We start from the raw sequence: 15804 nt of genomic DNA, 5'->3' as shown, positions 1-15804 counted from the left end.
AAACATGAACGTAGACATTACTCAAAATTTCTTTATTTTGTAAAGCAAAATAATAGTCTATTAATATTTTCAAAGTAAAATATGTAATAATATTACTGTTTCAAAAATTAAACAGTTAACAATAGTGATTAAAAAACATGTATTTGTTTATAGTTCTGGTTCATACTCTCTTAACGGTAGTTTTTGATCAAGGTGAAGCAAACCAAGAGACCACTTTTAGTTAGCCGGATCTCTTGTGGCTCAACGGTAAACTTGAGAGCATCTAGTGGTGAAAATCGGGTTCCGATACCCGCGGTTGGTATAATAGAAATAGTCCATTGTGCAGATTATTATACATGTTGTGTACTTGTTTGTTTGTTTGTTTAGAATTTCGCGAAAAGCTACTCGAGGGCCATCTGCACTAGCCGTCCCTAATGTATCAGTGTAAGATTAGAGGGAAGGCAGCTAGTCATCACCACTCACCACCAACTCTTGGACTATTCTTTCACTAACGAATAGCGGGATTGATCGTCACATTATAGCGCCCCCACAGATGAAAGGGCGAGCATGTTTGGCACGACGGGGATTCGAACCCGCAACCTTTGGATTACGAGTTGACTGATCTATAAGAACGCGAAGCTAAATGTTAATCTTTTATATTTTTCCCCAGTTTCAATATAAATTTGTACTTCTAATATCTGATTTTTTTATTAGATCTAGAAGATCATAGTATGTTTGTATGTTTCCTTTTAAATAAATATTTTTACAGGAAATTAGAATATAACTAACATAATTTGTATAACACTATTAAATAACGTATTTGTTTTTAAAAGTGACAGTAATTTGTATTAACAATATGATAATATAGAAATTATATAGATTTGTAACACGAAGTAACATTTTTGAAGAGATATTAAAGTATTAGTTTCTCAATTATTTGATTTAACATCTGAGAAGAGGTATCATTAAATAATAGCTCTAAATTTTATCCGTAAACACAATTTTGGGATTATTCAATTAAAATCTGGTGGTTAAAGCACACGACTTCTAATCTGAGGATCGCGGGTTCGAATCCCCGTCACACCAAACACGCTCACTTTTTCAGCCATGGAGGCATCATAATGTGACGATAAATCCCATTATTCATTGGTAAAAGAGAAGTCCAAGGGTTGGCGGTGGGTGGTGATGACTAGCTACCTTCCCTCTAGCCTTACACTGCTAAATTAAGGACGGTTAGCGCAGATAGCCCTCATGTAGCTTTGCGCCAAATTCGAAACAAATTATTCCATGATAATAAGATTGCAGGTACACGCAACTAAGTAAAGTCGAATAATCGTAGTTTTGAATCGATTAATTTTAAAGACAACAAGAATATAACAAGATAAACTTTTATTGAGGGTTTAAACTATCCAACTACTAGAAGATAGAGGGTAAAAGCTATCAACTCATTGGTTTGTTAGTAATAAAGCACACAGCTACACAATGGGCTATTTGTGCATTCCCACCACAGGTATCAAAACCGAATTTTTAGCGTTATAAGCTCTCAGACCTATTACTGATCTACCGGGGACCAGCTTATTAGAAAATAAGTTGAAACGAAGAGTTTTAACGCGTTAAATATCATGAGGTACAGAGTTTGTTTAATATATTAAAAAGTAAACAGCTATTTTGCAAAAGACATGATTTTTACATAAGTTTGTTCTCCAAACTGCTGTCGTCTCTCTTTATTATCTTAGTTTTAAGAATGTCGAGAAATGAAAGTTAGAGAAACAAAAATCAAGGTTTAATTAAAAACAAACTAACAGCAACTTTTACATTAGGCAAGTTCTGATTTTAATAATTATAGCGTTTCGTCCACCATGGTATCGAACTGTCATCGGGTAAGAGTTACATTCAAAAAAGCAATTTAACTGTTTACGATTTTCTAAAATAAAAAATAAAAATCAGTTCCTTTTTTTTTGAGAAAACAAAACCAAAACCAAAAATTCCGTGACAGGTGTTTAGTTTTACAGGAATATTAACCTCCCAATTGGGGTATTCAGGGGTATTGATACTCCCCTTCGGCCCTCTCGCGATAGAATTTTGATGTAAACATTGAGAATTTGGATTAAATTTTCGGTCAGGCTTGTTTTTGTTTAACTCAATTGATACTGACGATTGAAGTATTGAAAGTAGTTTCAGAGAAGAGCGAACGTGGGAATCCAGTCGGTTCAAGATGGCGGAGAGAGAGAGAGCAGTGAAGGCCGGTGATTGAAGTACGGAAAGTGGCAAGTCGACGCACTACCACTCAAACGTCCCGCGCTCAGGACCACGGAGCGGCTGGGATCTAAAAATCCAAGCGCCTCAAAATTTGTTGTGGGGAGAAACGGAAGTATCCAGAGAAAACAAGACATGCGCCGAATATTCTACCTGTCCTGTGCCCGGACCTGAAATTTAGAAAACGTCAATAATAGAGAGTAAAAATAAATAATAAAAATAAATAAATACATTATTTACTTACGATGTTTTGGAGGTCAAGTTTATGCTCTGTGGGAATATTTTGTTTTGCGTGAGGCTCTTGTCATGGTGTGTAATTTAGCAGTTAAGGAATTACGTGTTTCTGCGGTCTTATACTAATTATAAGCTAGTGTTATAAGGCGATGCATGTAGTTAATTGAAGTGTAGATAGGTAGCCTAGGACTATGCTTAGGACTATGTTCTGTTGGAGTTGAAGCGTTCTGACTATGCTTTTTTTCATGTTTTTTAGAGGCAGTAGAGTCAACGCTTTCATTTATGTTTCACAGCATATTCGAGGGAAACTATTCTGGATTTAGATAATTATCCGGATGTCCAGTAATTATAAGTGTGGACAGGCCAGAGATGGTAATTACAAGATGAACACAGACGTTCTTTTTCTAGAACTTACCTTCGGTGTCTATCCTAGGTTCCTTTCTATCTCCTTCGCAACACTAGCCATTCTGTTGACACATTCGCTTCCAAGGTCATATTTGTGGAATTTTGCTTTGACCCGACTTCTCTTGTTTTTGATTTGGTTTATTTTGAATTTCGCGCATAGCTACACGAGGGCTATCTGCGCTAGCCCTCCCTACTTTAGCAGTGCAAGACTAGAGGGAAGGCAGCTAGTCATCACTACCCACCGCTAACTCTTAGTCTACTCTTTTACCAACGAATAGTGGGATTGACCATCACATATAACACTCTCACGGCTGAAAGGGCGAGCATGTTTGGTGTGACGGGAATGCGAATTCGCGACATTCAGATTACGAGTCAATTGCGTCTTTTGTTTTTATACCGAATAGTGTTTTTTTTGTTAGATTTAGGATTATTAGGTACAGGTATGTTTTTCTTCTAAGTTCAGAAATGTGTGAAATGGGCCATTTTTTGAGAGTTCGTTTACTGCCAGAACCGTGTCACTTACATTCTTTGTGTTCTAACAAGAGATGAATATTGTTTTTGTAATAAATAACCCAGTTGAGACATAAAGAAAATGAACAGAGAATTACAATTCAAATTTTTGTTTGGTAATATATATATATATATATATATATATGTATACACATATGATCAAGTTTTGTATTGTGGTATAAGATATGTCTGCAGAAATAAGTGTTTTGCTGCTTAAATATCTAAATATTATTTTAAAACCATAACAAGTCCCGGCATGGCCAGGTGCTTGAGGCGCTTGAAACATGCTCGCCCTTTTAGCCATGGGGGCGTTATAATGTGACGGTCAATCCCAATATTCGTTGGTAAAAGAGTAGCCTCAGAGTTAGCGGTGGGTAGTGATGTCTAGCTGCCTTCCCTCTAGTCTTACACTGCTAAATTACGGACGGCTAGCGCAGATAACTCTCGTGCAGCTTTGCGCGAAGTTCAAAACAAAGAAACACAACAGAAAAAAATATAACAGGAAATTCGTCAGTTGAGCATTTCGTCTCGAAGTGTTGTGCAAATAAATGATAGCAAAATGAATTTTTCCTTGATAACTGTGGAACATGTTTCAGTCTGGAATACTGTTTTGTTGTGCTTTATAGATTTGAAATAGATATTTTGTTTTTTTCTGTACTGACCTTCTTAAATTATGAACGACTAGCGCGAAATAAAAACAAACAAAGCAAACGACTTCTGTTAAATGAGTAGTAATATAATACGTAAAGAAGATTTTGTTTGTTTGGAAATTTCGCACAAAGCTACTCGAGGGCTATCTGTGCTAGCCGTCCCTTATTTAGCAGTGTAAGACTAGAGGGAAGGCAGCTAGTCATCGCCACTCACCACCAACTCTTGGGCTACTCTTTTACCAACGAATAGTGGGATTGACCGTCACATTATACACCCCCACGGCTGGGAGGGCGAGCATGTTTAGCGCGACGCGGGCGAGAACCCGCGACCCTCGGATTATGAGTCGCACGCCTTACGCGCTAGGCCATGCCGGGCCTACAAGCAAACAAAGGGAAACATTCAAATAAGCCATAAAAGTATTAACTACACAAACATTTTCATAGATGTTAAAAAAGTTTTAACATTTAATAAAGAGTTTTTAATAAATATTTATGGTAAATTCAGTTAGCTGTACTAAGAAACCTGCAGAATTCACTGTCAACGTGTTTTCACTCTTCAGTTCATCGTTGTATCGAAAGCCAGAATTCTTATCTTCCAAACGAGAGTTACAGAGTTATTATAACAAAATATTTCAAAAATTATTTGGAATCTCCATCCAAACAAACCAAAGGATTGTTAAAATATTCCAGAGAACTGTTCGCTGTGTCATATTTAAAACGTCGTGCTGTGATCTAGGCTGTTTCAAAGTTTTCTTACTGAAAGTCTCTGTTACGCTTTCCTGCTTTTTTTATATCTTTTTGCTTCGTTGAAAAAGGAACTCAAAGTTAACTTCCATATTTGTTTTATATCTTAATTATACTTTTATGAGATGTGTTAACTTAATAGAATAGTTACCAATGACTAATATTATACGGTATTTTGTCAAGAAGAAGTAATCTTTCACAATGTGAGTGTTAAAATTTATGACGTGATGCACGCGACTGTTGAGGCAAAGCTTAGAAGTTATCTGTTACAAGTACATAAAAGAAAATTGCAGGTGTAAAAGAACTTGGAAAAATAAATCAGTAATACGTAATAATTACACCTATAATAAAAAACATCGATAAGTACATTATATTATATTTTAAAGATACCGATTGTTCATGAAGTAGTTTCCCACTTGAATTTTCCAGGTTTCTTTGTTCGAACTACATATGATTCCAAAGTATTTTTAATTTACAGTTCAATACACCATTAAAACAAATATTGATACACCGTCTTTTCCTGTTTTTTTTTTTTTACTTGAAATATATTTATACTGCCCTTTCTTGGTTTTTCTACTTATAAACTTACGTAGGTGATATTTTTTTTTTTTCTATTACAGATGCGCTAAGAAAATGGAATAATAATTATTCTCTACAATCTTTTGCAACTGAAAAATGTTGTTTGTTTGTTTTGAATTACGCGCAAAGCTACACGAGGGCTATCTGCGCTACCCGTCCCTAACTCTTGGGTGACTCTTTTACCAACGAATAGTGGGATTGAACACTACATATAACTCCCCCATGGCTGAAAGGGCGATCATGTTTGGTGTGATGGGGATTTGGAGAAATATTTATCTTACGAATTTCATAAGCAATTTCTGAGTTATGTGATGGATTGGTTACTTGGAATAAAGTACAAAGCTACACAGTTGGCTACCTGTATTTTGAACACCATGAGTATCGAAACCCAGTGTTTAATGGAGTGAGTCTGCAGACATACCGCTGTGCCACCAGGGGGACAAGTTATTTAAAACAAACAAAATCTTTTCTGTGACAACTGCCTATTAAGTTCCAACAGTAAAATAAAGAGCAAATAAATTATATTTGATTTATTTGCCCCACGCTAGTACAACGGTATGTCTCCGGATTTACAACGCTAAAATCAGGGGTTCGATTACCCTCGGTGGGCTGAGCAGATAGCCCGATGTGGCTTTGCTATAAGAAAAACACAAACACATTGATTTATTTGTTTGTTTTGAATTTCGCACAAAGCTGCACGAAAGTTTTCTGTGCTAGCCGTCCCTAATTTAGCAGTGTAAGACTACAGGGAAGGCAGCTAGTCATCACCATACACCGTCAACTCTTGGGCTACTCTTTTACCAACGAATAGTGGGATTGACCGACACATTATAACGCCCCCACGGCTGAAAGGGCGATCATGGTTGGTGCGACCGGGATTCGAACTCGCGACTCTCGAATTACGAGTCCAACGCCTTAACACACTTGGCCATGCCGGGCCCAAATTGTCTTTTATTCACTAAATGGATGAAACAGAAGTTTATTTATTGTAAAATCAATTGTTGTTATTTTTCTTTTTTAATCCTTGTGAAAGTTTGTAAAAGTTTTACGTAATTTCTGGAACTTTTATGCAGGAGTGTAGTGCTAAATAAAGAAGCATCGAAACCTATTGCATAACTGTGTAAGGTTAGATTCTTTAGAAATGGTGGCGATACGGTGTTATGGCTAGAAAAAAAAAAGTGCAAATGTTTCTCACCCACATATCCCCATCCTCACGTCACTGTCTGAAGGTCATCGTGTTGACATTTTGTATTGTTCTAGCAATTTGGTGTGTATGTGTTTTGTGTGTTTTTCTTACAGCAAAGCCACATCGGGCTATTTGCTCAGCCCACCGAAGGGAATCAAACCCCTGATTTTAGTGTTGTAAATCCGGAGACATACCGCTGTACTAGCGGGCGGCAGCAATTTAGAAGGTTAATAAAATGTTACATCTCTTATACGTCACGTGCTTCTGTTTAGGACAAGAAAGTTTAATCATTAAAACTTCTGGGGATTATATAAATTATTTTCGATAAGATAACCTTACAATTTTCACAACTTACTCAATATAAATAATGCCATTATAAGTTGAATTGGCCCGGCATGGCCAGGTGGTTAAGGCACTTGACTCGTTATCCCCATCATATCAAACATGCTCGCCCTTTCAGCCGTGGGGGCGTTATAATGTTACGTTCAATCCCACTATTCTTTGGTAAAAGAGTAGCCCAAGAGTTGACGGTGGGTGGTGATGACTAGCTGCCTTCCCTCTAGTTTTGTACTGCTAAATTAGGGATGGCTAGCGCAGATAGCCCTCGAGTAGTTTTGCACAAAATTCAAAACAAACCAAACCAATAAATTGAACTTGTTTTACATGGGCGATTACACTGAGTGAAGGTATTTCACGCTAAGTGACTTTACATCAGTGTTTCTCATTACCTAGACTGCAAAATTAAAATTGCAAATTAACATAAAAAATATTTAAGCTACGAGTTCATACTGTTTAAATTGAATACACCTGCTGTGCATTGTAAAGTAACAACAGTAGCAGGTACAACACCCCCTATTGGGTAAATTGGTAATTTATCACTTGTCGTTATGATACATTATCTTATGTCAGACTCTTGCAAGAGTTTCAGTGGTTAATAGGTAAACACTTACGAATTATTTTAACGTCTTACTTTAACATTATATAATTTTACATCACAAATCCCTCTTCAGTTTTTTTTTGTTTTTTTTACATGTTTCTAATAGGATTTTTACTGCACGTCATTTAATCCTTGGTTTAATCTCTAAAAAAATAAAAAGATTAGAACCACTGTCTGAAATTGGAATTTCAGCATGTCTTTATTGTCATCATATATCTAGCAGATGTATGGTACTAGAGTAAAAAGAAACAATACATTTCTGTCATTTGACATTGCGTTATTTGGGTGATCACATTTCCAAGCAGAAATCATGGGACAGTCAGGTCTTTGTCCCAAAGTTTAAATGATTATAAAACTGTTTAACTTATTTTACTTTTAGTGATCTGTTCCACAATATTTCCAGTTATATTAGTATTGTCATTGTTTTTGAAATAATTTCAGTTACTTGTTTTCGGTGATAAACAATAAACGAATGAGCAAAAACAGTCGTATTATATATCCAAGAAAGCTTTAATTATTCATATTGTCAGATCCTTCTTAAATAGGCTACTTAAAACCTGAATTTCTTTAATAATTCATACAATTTTCAAACATACTTGTTTTAGGTTTTAAAACTACTCTGAAATTTTTTGGACATGTTTCTGTGAGGAATAAATGGAACGTTCTTTTTTCTTCATTAAATACCATTAAAATTCACGCATGACCGTGCAAATCATGTTTTGACGATGAAAATTGCCTTTACTTGAAAAACTGGTGTCTTCTTCTTCATGTATGGAGGGAACTTTCGAGAGTTTGATTTTGTTTGAATTTCGCCCAAAGCTATGTGAGGGCTATCTGCGCTAGCCGTCCTTAATTTGACATTGAAGGACTAGAGGGAATGCAGCTAGTCACTGTCACCCCACGCCAACTCTTAGGTAATCTCTTACCAACTAATAGTGGAAATGACCGTCACATTATAACGCCACCACGGCTGAATGATCGACCTCTTTTTGGAAAACAGGGGATTCAAACCCGCGACCCTCGTATTTCAACTTTTGAGATAATTTGGCAGCAAGAGTTTACGTGTTTCAACAATGAACAAGTCACGTGGGCGTTTACATGTCTGAATCATAATATCTGAAATTTACATGCACTCTTTGATATAGTTTAAACTAATCTATCCAAACCATTTTAGGTTTCAAACCACAAATTAATCACGCTTTATTTCCCTACAAAAATGATCTATATTCATTAATAGACTAATCTAATCTTCCTACAGCTCTGATCTGCGGTCGTGACTGACCTAATCAAATGTTCTTCGAGTTTTGACAAGCACTCATAAATAAGTTAACATATCTTCTTTATAGTTCTGACCTGTTTTCATCAGTTATGTTAACTCCTCTCAGAGTTTTTATCGGCGCTTATAATTAACATTACCCAACGTTTTAGGGTTCTGACGTTTACTGGACCGAACTCCTTAAATATAAATAATATTTCTCAGGGGCCTTAAAATGCTCATTTGCAGTCATGAGTATTTTTACCTTACTTCATTATAAATAGCCTTAGCCAACGTCTTTACAGCTTCGACCTGTTTGTTTAAAATGCCTAAGCCTTTTTACAATCTTGAATTTCATTCATATGAATATATACGTATGTATACATATCTATATAGTTCAATTTCCTAATTATACAGATATAGCGCATAATATGAAATGTTTTAGGGACACCTTATCTCGAAGGCCCGGCATGGCCAAGCGTGTTAAGGCGTGCGACTCGTACTCTGAGGGTTGCGGGTTCGCATCACCGTCACGCCAAACATGCTCGCCCTTTCAGCCGTGGGGCGTTATAATGTGACGGTCAATTCCACTATTCGTTGGTAAAAGAGTAGCTTAAGAGTTGGCGGTGGTTGGTGATGACTAGCTGCTTCCTCTCTAGTCTTACACTGCTAAGCTAGCAACGGCTATGGTAGATAGCCCTCGTGTAGTTTTGCGTGAACTTCAAAAACAAACAAACAATCTTAACCGTATACACCCTGTAAGTTTGGTGGTGTGCAGTCTTTATTTCGATATGTAAAAGCTTAAAGTAAGCCCATAAGTCTAAATCAGGTTAATAACACTATACATATACCCTACCTCAATCAACAATAAAATATTAGTTTTTGAGAAATGAAGTTGTCCTTTCAGGGACTGACAAGCAATAAAAGGCTGGTTTGGTAAATTTATCTAACCAAAGTCGATATAACAATCAGTTTAAGTATTTACTTACATGTATCGAGGTACTTTCTACATATGTATTGACTGTTTCACTCAAGGACAAAAAATGTGCAGTAGTGCAGTATTTGTGACATCTTTGAAACAAATTTTTGATCAAGGTCGAAAACCTTGTAAATTCAAACGAATGCTAGGAATTAGTTTAGTACTTGTCTTTTTCAACGATATCTCAAGGAACAAGATATTCACTTCTTTACTTATGTATAACGGAACACAAACGTCTATAGTAGAAACGTTGCACTCTTAAAACTAAAATGTGGCGGAGATTATAAGTATGTCACTGTATTGAAACATCTGTTAATAATCAGTCGTATCAACGTAATATTAAAATGAGATCAATATACGTTAATCACTCTAATCAGTCTGTGTTGTGGAAAACGCTTTACAAACAGACACACAAAAATAAAAGTTCAGTTTAAAGTAGGCGATCAAATATGTAATAGTAAAGTGAATCGTCAGTTTAAGAAACTGATTTTGTTAAACACGACTTGTTATAGAATGTATTGGTAACGGGGGGATTCGATGGATGTTGGAAGAAAAATCCATACAATTTCACACAGTATCAATTTCGTAGCACTAACTTTTACAACCACACTTGGCCCGGCATGGCCTAGCGCGTAAGGCGTGCGACTCGTAATCCGAGGGTCGCGGGTTCGCGCCCCCGTCGCGCTAAACATGCTCGCCCTCCCAGCCGTGGGGGCGTTATAATGTGACGGTCAATCCCAATATTCGTTGGTAAAAAAATCGCCCAAAAGTTGGTTGTGGGTGATGATGACTAACTGCCTTCCCTCTTGTCTTACAGTGCAAGATTAGGGACGACTAGCGCAGATAGCCTTCGAGCAGTTTTGGGCAAAATTCAAAAACAAACAAACGAATCAGAAAATGATATTTATCTTTCTCCAGCACGTACAAATTTTTTTAGAAAACGTCATATGCACTTATACTGTAAATGAATCATTTTCATTGAAATCGAGTCAAATTTTGTTTTGCTTAGAATGTTTACAACCATTGGTTATACAGATTTCTGTAGACCAATCACGACGTCAGAGTATTATCGATCCCTTCTGCAACCCAAATGTAACAAACTTAATAATTAAAATAAATATTAATTGTGGTAATTGAAATAATAATTTTATTTCTGTGTGTTTGTTTTTTTATAGCAAAGCCACATCGGGCTATCTGCTGAGCTCCCGGAGTGGAATCAAACCCCTGATTTTAGCGTTGTAAATCCGTAGACATACCGCTGTGCTAGCGGGGCGTATTTGATTTAACTAAGAGTTTTGTGTTCTCAGTTTGTAAAAAAATAAAATAATCTTATGTGATAAAAAACAGGATAATATTTTCAAAATCTATGTAGGTGAATTATGGGAAATTTCTTATTAAAAGCAAAATAATTTTTTTTTAAAGTTTAAATTCGCAAGCTTGTCTTAGAATCGTGTTATAGAGGTCGCATTTTGTTTAACTATGATGTCACCGGCTGTGATGGCGTGATTGTCTTTCTTGAGTTCGACACACGTGTGGCAGCCTCTGATGATGTGTCGTGTGGAAGGGGCTGTAATTACTATAGTACACTAATATATTCATAAAAAACTTGGTGTTGTTTCGTAGTACAAGTTGTGAGAGAGTTTTACTTTATTTTAAAAACTGAAACTTTCTTAGTACAAACAACGAACTAAAAATTGATGGTGTATTGTTAATTAGCTACTTTGGTATTTCTTATTGTAACATTATTGTCTTGTTTGTTTGTTTTGGAATTTCGCACAAAGCTACTCGAGGGCTATCCGTGCTAGCCGTCCCTAATTTAGCAGTGTAAGACTAGAGGGAAGGCAGCTAGTCATCACCACCCACCGCCAACTCTTGGGCTACTCTTTTACCAACGAATAGTGGGATTGACCGTCACATTATAACGCCCCCACGGCTGGGAGGGCGAGCATGTTTGGCGCGACGCGGGCGCGAATCCGCGACCCTCGGATTACGAGTCGCACGCCTTACGCCCTAGGCCATGCCAGGCCCTAGTGTATTGTTATAATTGTTATAAACTTTGTTATAAAATTCATTGATAGGACACACACACACACACACATATCTTTTTTCACTGTTTTCTAGTTTGGATGTTGTGCATTGTAAACTGACCTATATTATGGTCATCCAAACACATATATACATCTTTATTAACAAACTAGCCTTGACAAGTGTGTTATAGCAGATGATTAATAAATATTTGACAAACACAAAAGTTTCCTCTGGCTAAGAAAAGTCTAGATTTAAATATAACGCTACTAACGATTTCAAAGCTTTGGTTATAATAACTCCTTCACATCGCTGTGGCATAGAATGCACGAGGGAGGTTAGTGGATTAGCGCTTCCTTCAGTCCCAAAAAACTTCTTCATCGCTTCTCTTATATTTTGTCACTAATTACCCAGCAGCTTGCGGTAATCTCGAAGGTAGGGCACTTGCGTAGTCAGCATAATATTTTATCTTTTTCTTTTCGCAACTGAAATAATTAAATATAACCTAAGGTGTCTTCAGTACATGTAGAGAAACATTTCCTTTTTAATACATGTCTATTGCACAGATATAAAGAATATTACTAATCCTTTTTGCTCTTTGGTATGGAGTTGGGTCGTTCTGAATTATACATCAGTTAGCTACACCAAAGTGATCCCATATTGTTGGCTATAAACAGTATAATTGTTAACAAAGCTGCATCATTATATAACCTGGTCTTGCCGACACTTCTTACCTGTTGCATTTAATCAAGCCCGGCATGGCCAAGCGTGTTAAGGCGTGCGACTCGTAATCTGAGGGTCGCAGGTTCGCATCCCGGTCGCGCCAAACATGCTCGCCCTCCCAGCCGTGGGGGCGTTATAATGTGACGGTCAATCTCACTATTCGTTGGTAAAAGAGTAACCCAAGAGTTGGCGGTGGGTGGTGATGACTAGCTGCCTTCCCTCTAGTCTTACACTGCTAAATTAGGAACGGCTAGCGCAGATAGCCCTGGAGTAGCTTTGCGGGAAATACAAAATAAACAAATAAATAAATAGACTAATGCTCCTCAAATACTCGTTATTCTAGCTCGCTGCTGGCGCCCTCTCTTATTAGGTTTAGCATAAACCTTGAGACGTTAAGAAGGTATTCATTGCGAGTTTATTTTATTAATGTTTACGTAAAAACTCTGTTCATATAAGGAGCTGTTAAATGGCCCTGTATATTACTGTTAATTACTAGAGATGTGGAAAAGCAATGTAAGCGTACTCGCTTTACTTTTACTACCTTCCTTTTTTTTTAAAAGGATTTTCATTATGCTTATAATTCTTATAATGTTTGTCAAGATTTGCAATTACATCACGCTGAGAATATTGAAAAGTCAATGATTTATTTTTCTACTTTTTTCAAGGTTACATAATGTTGTTAAGGTTTTGGGTTAGTTTTTGAATTTCGCACAAAGCTACTCGAGGGCTATCTCCGCTAGCCGTCCCTAATTTAGTAGTGTAAGACTAGAGGGAAGGCAGCTAGTCATCACCACCTCCCACAGCCAACTCTTGGACTACTCCGTTACCAACGAATAGTGGGATTGACTGTCACGTTGTAACGCCCTCACGGCTGAAAGGGCGAACATATTTAGTGCGACGGGGATGCGAACCCGCGACCCTCAGATTACGAGTCGCACGCCTAAACACGCTTGGTCATGCCGGGCTCAATTTTGTTAAGATTAAATAACATTTTTTTTTTAATACGGGGAAAAATTTTATGTTTTTTAATTTGTAGAATCGTATTTTCATGTGCTCTCTCTTTTGTTAAACATTATGTGAAAAGGTTTAAATGTTCAGTGGTAGTTTACTGAACAATTACAGCTTTCTGTTTTTCTCACACAAGTATTTGATTCAAGTTTACCGATGTTTTATCCACCAAACTTTCGGTTATGCTAAATACGTGTGTTTTGTAGTGACTGTTTCTTATATATCATTGGCCATTGGTGAAGAAACGCCGGTCTTTCAGGTTGTGTAACTAATTTCAGTTTAGTTTTGTTTGCAGACACAACATTGATCGCCAGCACAAACCATTCAGCTGTTATTTTAGGGTAAACATATAAATGTATTTTGAATTACACTGTTATTTTTGGGGTAAAAGTCACTATAATCAAAAATAAAGTTGAGATCCACTATTATGAAACTACAACAATTTATGTGTTTATTATAAATTTGTTAAGTAAAAGCGGACCCGAAGTTTCATTTAGATCACTTTACAAAGCATACTGTCGATACATCTACCACCTATTAACTAAAATCAACTCGAAAAGCTCTCTAGTGGCACAGCGGTAAGTTCGAAGACTTATTATGCTAAAAATTGGATTTCGATACCTGTGATAGGATGATTTGCAATTAACTACAAAAAAACAACAAACGAACGAACAGTGCCATCTGTTGAGGAGAAGAATTATTAATATTATTCAGTTCTTGGGTCTGTACTTGGTCATGGAATGATTGTGAACTTCTGGTGTGTGTGTATGTCCACAAGTTTACAGAGACGTTCTGAAATACAAATTAAAATTAACAGTTATTAAATTGTTTTTAAGTAATAAGTTTAGTAATGTAAATGCTTCGAAAGTTGGTGATATTCAGTTCATTAAGTAATCATATTAATAAAATAATACAAATAATATCGTGTTTAGTAGTTACTGAAAAAAATAAAACAGAGTGAATAGAATCAGTTATCAGTAGACTTGACATTAGGAAAACTCGTTTCGACACATTCAGGCGTCATCTTCAGTCTCACGTTTTCTTCTGAAGAAGACTCACGAATCTGTCTAAACTATTTTCTATATTTTTAAAATTTTGAGAGTTACTGTGGTTTATCACTAAATGTTCATTTATATAACGTATGATCAAAGAATAAGAAACACAGATATTCGGAAATTATACGTTCTCACTTTAAAAATACATATATATATATATAATTATACAAGTTATAGTAAGGTAACCGAGTACTGCTTGTTTTCATTGTTGAAAAAGATGTATTGAAGCGAACGAGGGCTCGTTTGTTTTCATTTGTTTTTGAATTTCGCGCAAAACTACACGAGGGATATCTGCGTCTGCGCTAGCCCTCCCTAATTTTGCAGTGTAAGGGATGGCAGCTAGTCATCACCACCCACTGCCAACTTTTGGGCTACAATTTTACTAACGAATAGTGAGATTTATCGTAACATTATAACACCCCCACGGCTGAAAGGACTCTACGAATGTTAAACTTGCTTCTGATAATTTTCCTGAATCTTTTTAAAGTTATTGTTAATTACTTTAAAACACAGCTTTAGAGAAATGAATGGTGAGAGACACACGAAGACAGATAAATTTTTTAAATATAAATTTCAGTTTTAAAGGGCCTATACATTTAAATGAATTGGTGATTTGTACCACACAAGTTGATGAATTCAGACATCTTGCTCCTTTTCATTATGTTGACAGCGAAGAATATGCGAGTAAAAACTGCAAAACACCTAAAACGAAGAAATAAAGAAGACATAAAACGAAGAAAAGGAACAGACTTTGTTGCAAAAATGATATGAGAGTGGCACTTGCCAAGGTGAAGCCGCGCATTTCTGAACTTGTCTCTGAAAGGCAACAGCAAAAATCCCATTGATTTGCAGTAAATATTCATTGAGTTATGTTTTTGTTTTTGTGTGAAATTCATATTTTCTTGGTTTTGTTCTGTGAACACAGTGATATTGTGTGTAACTGATGCATGGTTCATTTTGTGCACTAATAAAATATATACTTATGTTTTGAATTTTAAAAAAATCATATTTTATTTTTCCAATTACGAAGGGTTCAGTGAATGCAAGTACGAAACTTCCGGGTTCAGTACCTCCAACAAGGTTAAGAACTACTGGTCTGGTTCAGTACCTCCAACAAGGTTAAGAACCACTGATATAGGAGAAGATCAAGATATGAATACATCAAGACTAATTAGTTCTAATAAAAAAAACAGGATGTTTCTATTTTTGACTAGCACAATTTCGTAAATTCACACAAAACCTGTGTATCAGAAAACCTGCTATACATGTTTCTTAGTTT

The sequence above is a fragment of the Tachypleus tridentatus genome, chromosome 6 (genome assembly GCF_004210375.1).
Source record: "Tachypleus tridentatus isolate NWPU-2018 chromosome 6, ASM421037v1, whole genome shotgun sequence".
NCBI classification, from domain to species: Eukaryota; Metazoa; Arthropoda; class Merostomata; order Xiphosura; family Limulidae; genus Tachypleus; species Tachypleus tridentatus.
This window is presented reverse-complemented; position numbering follows the sequence as displayed.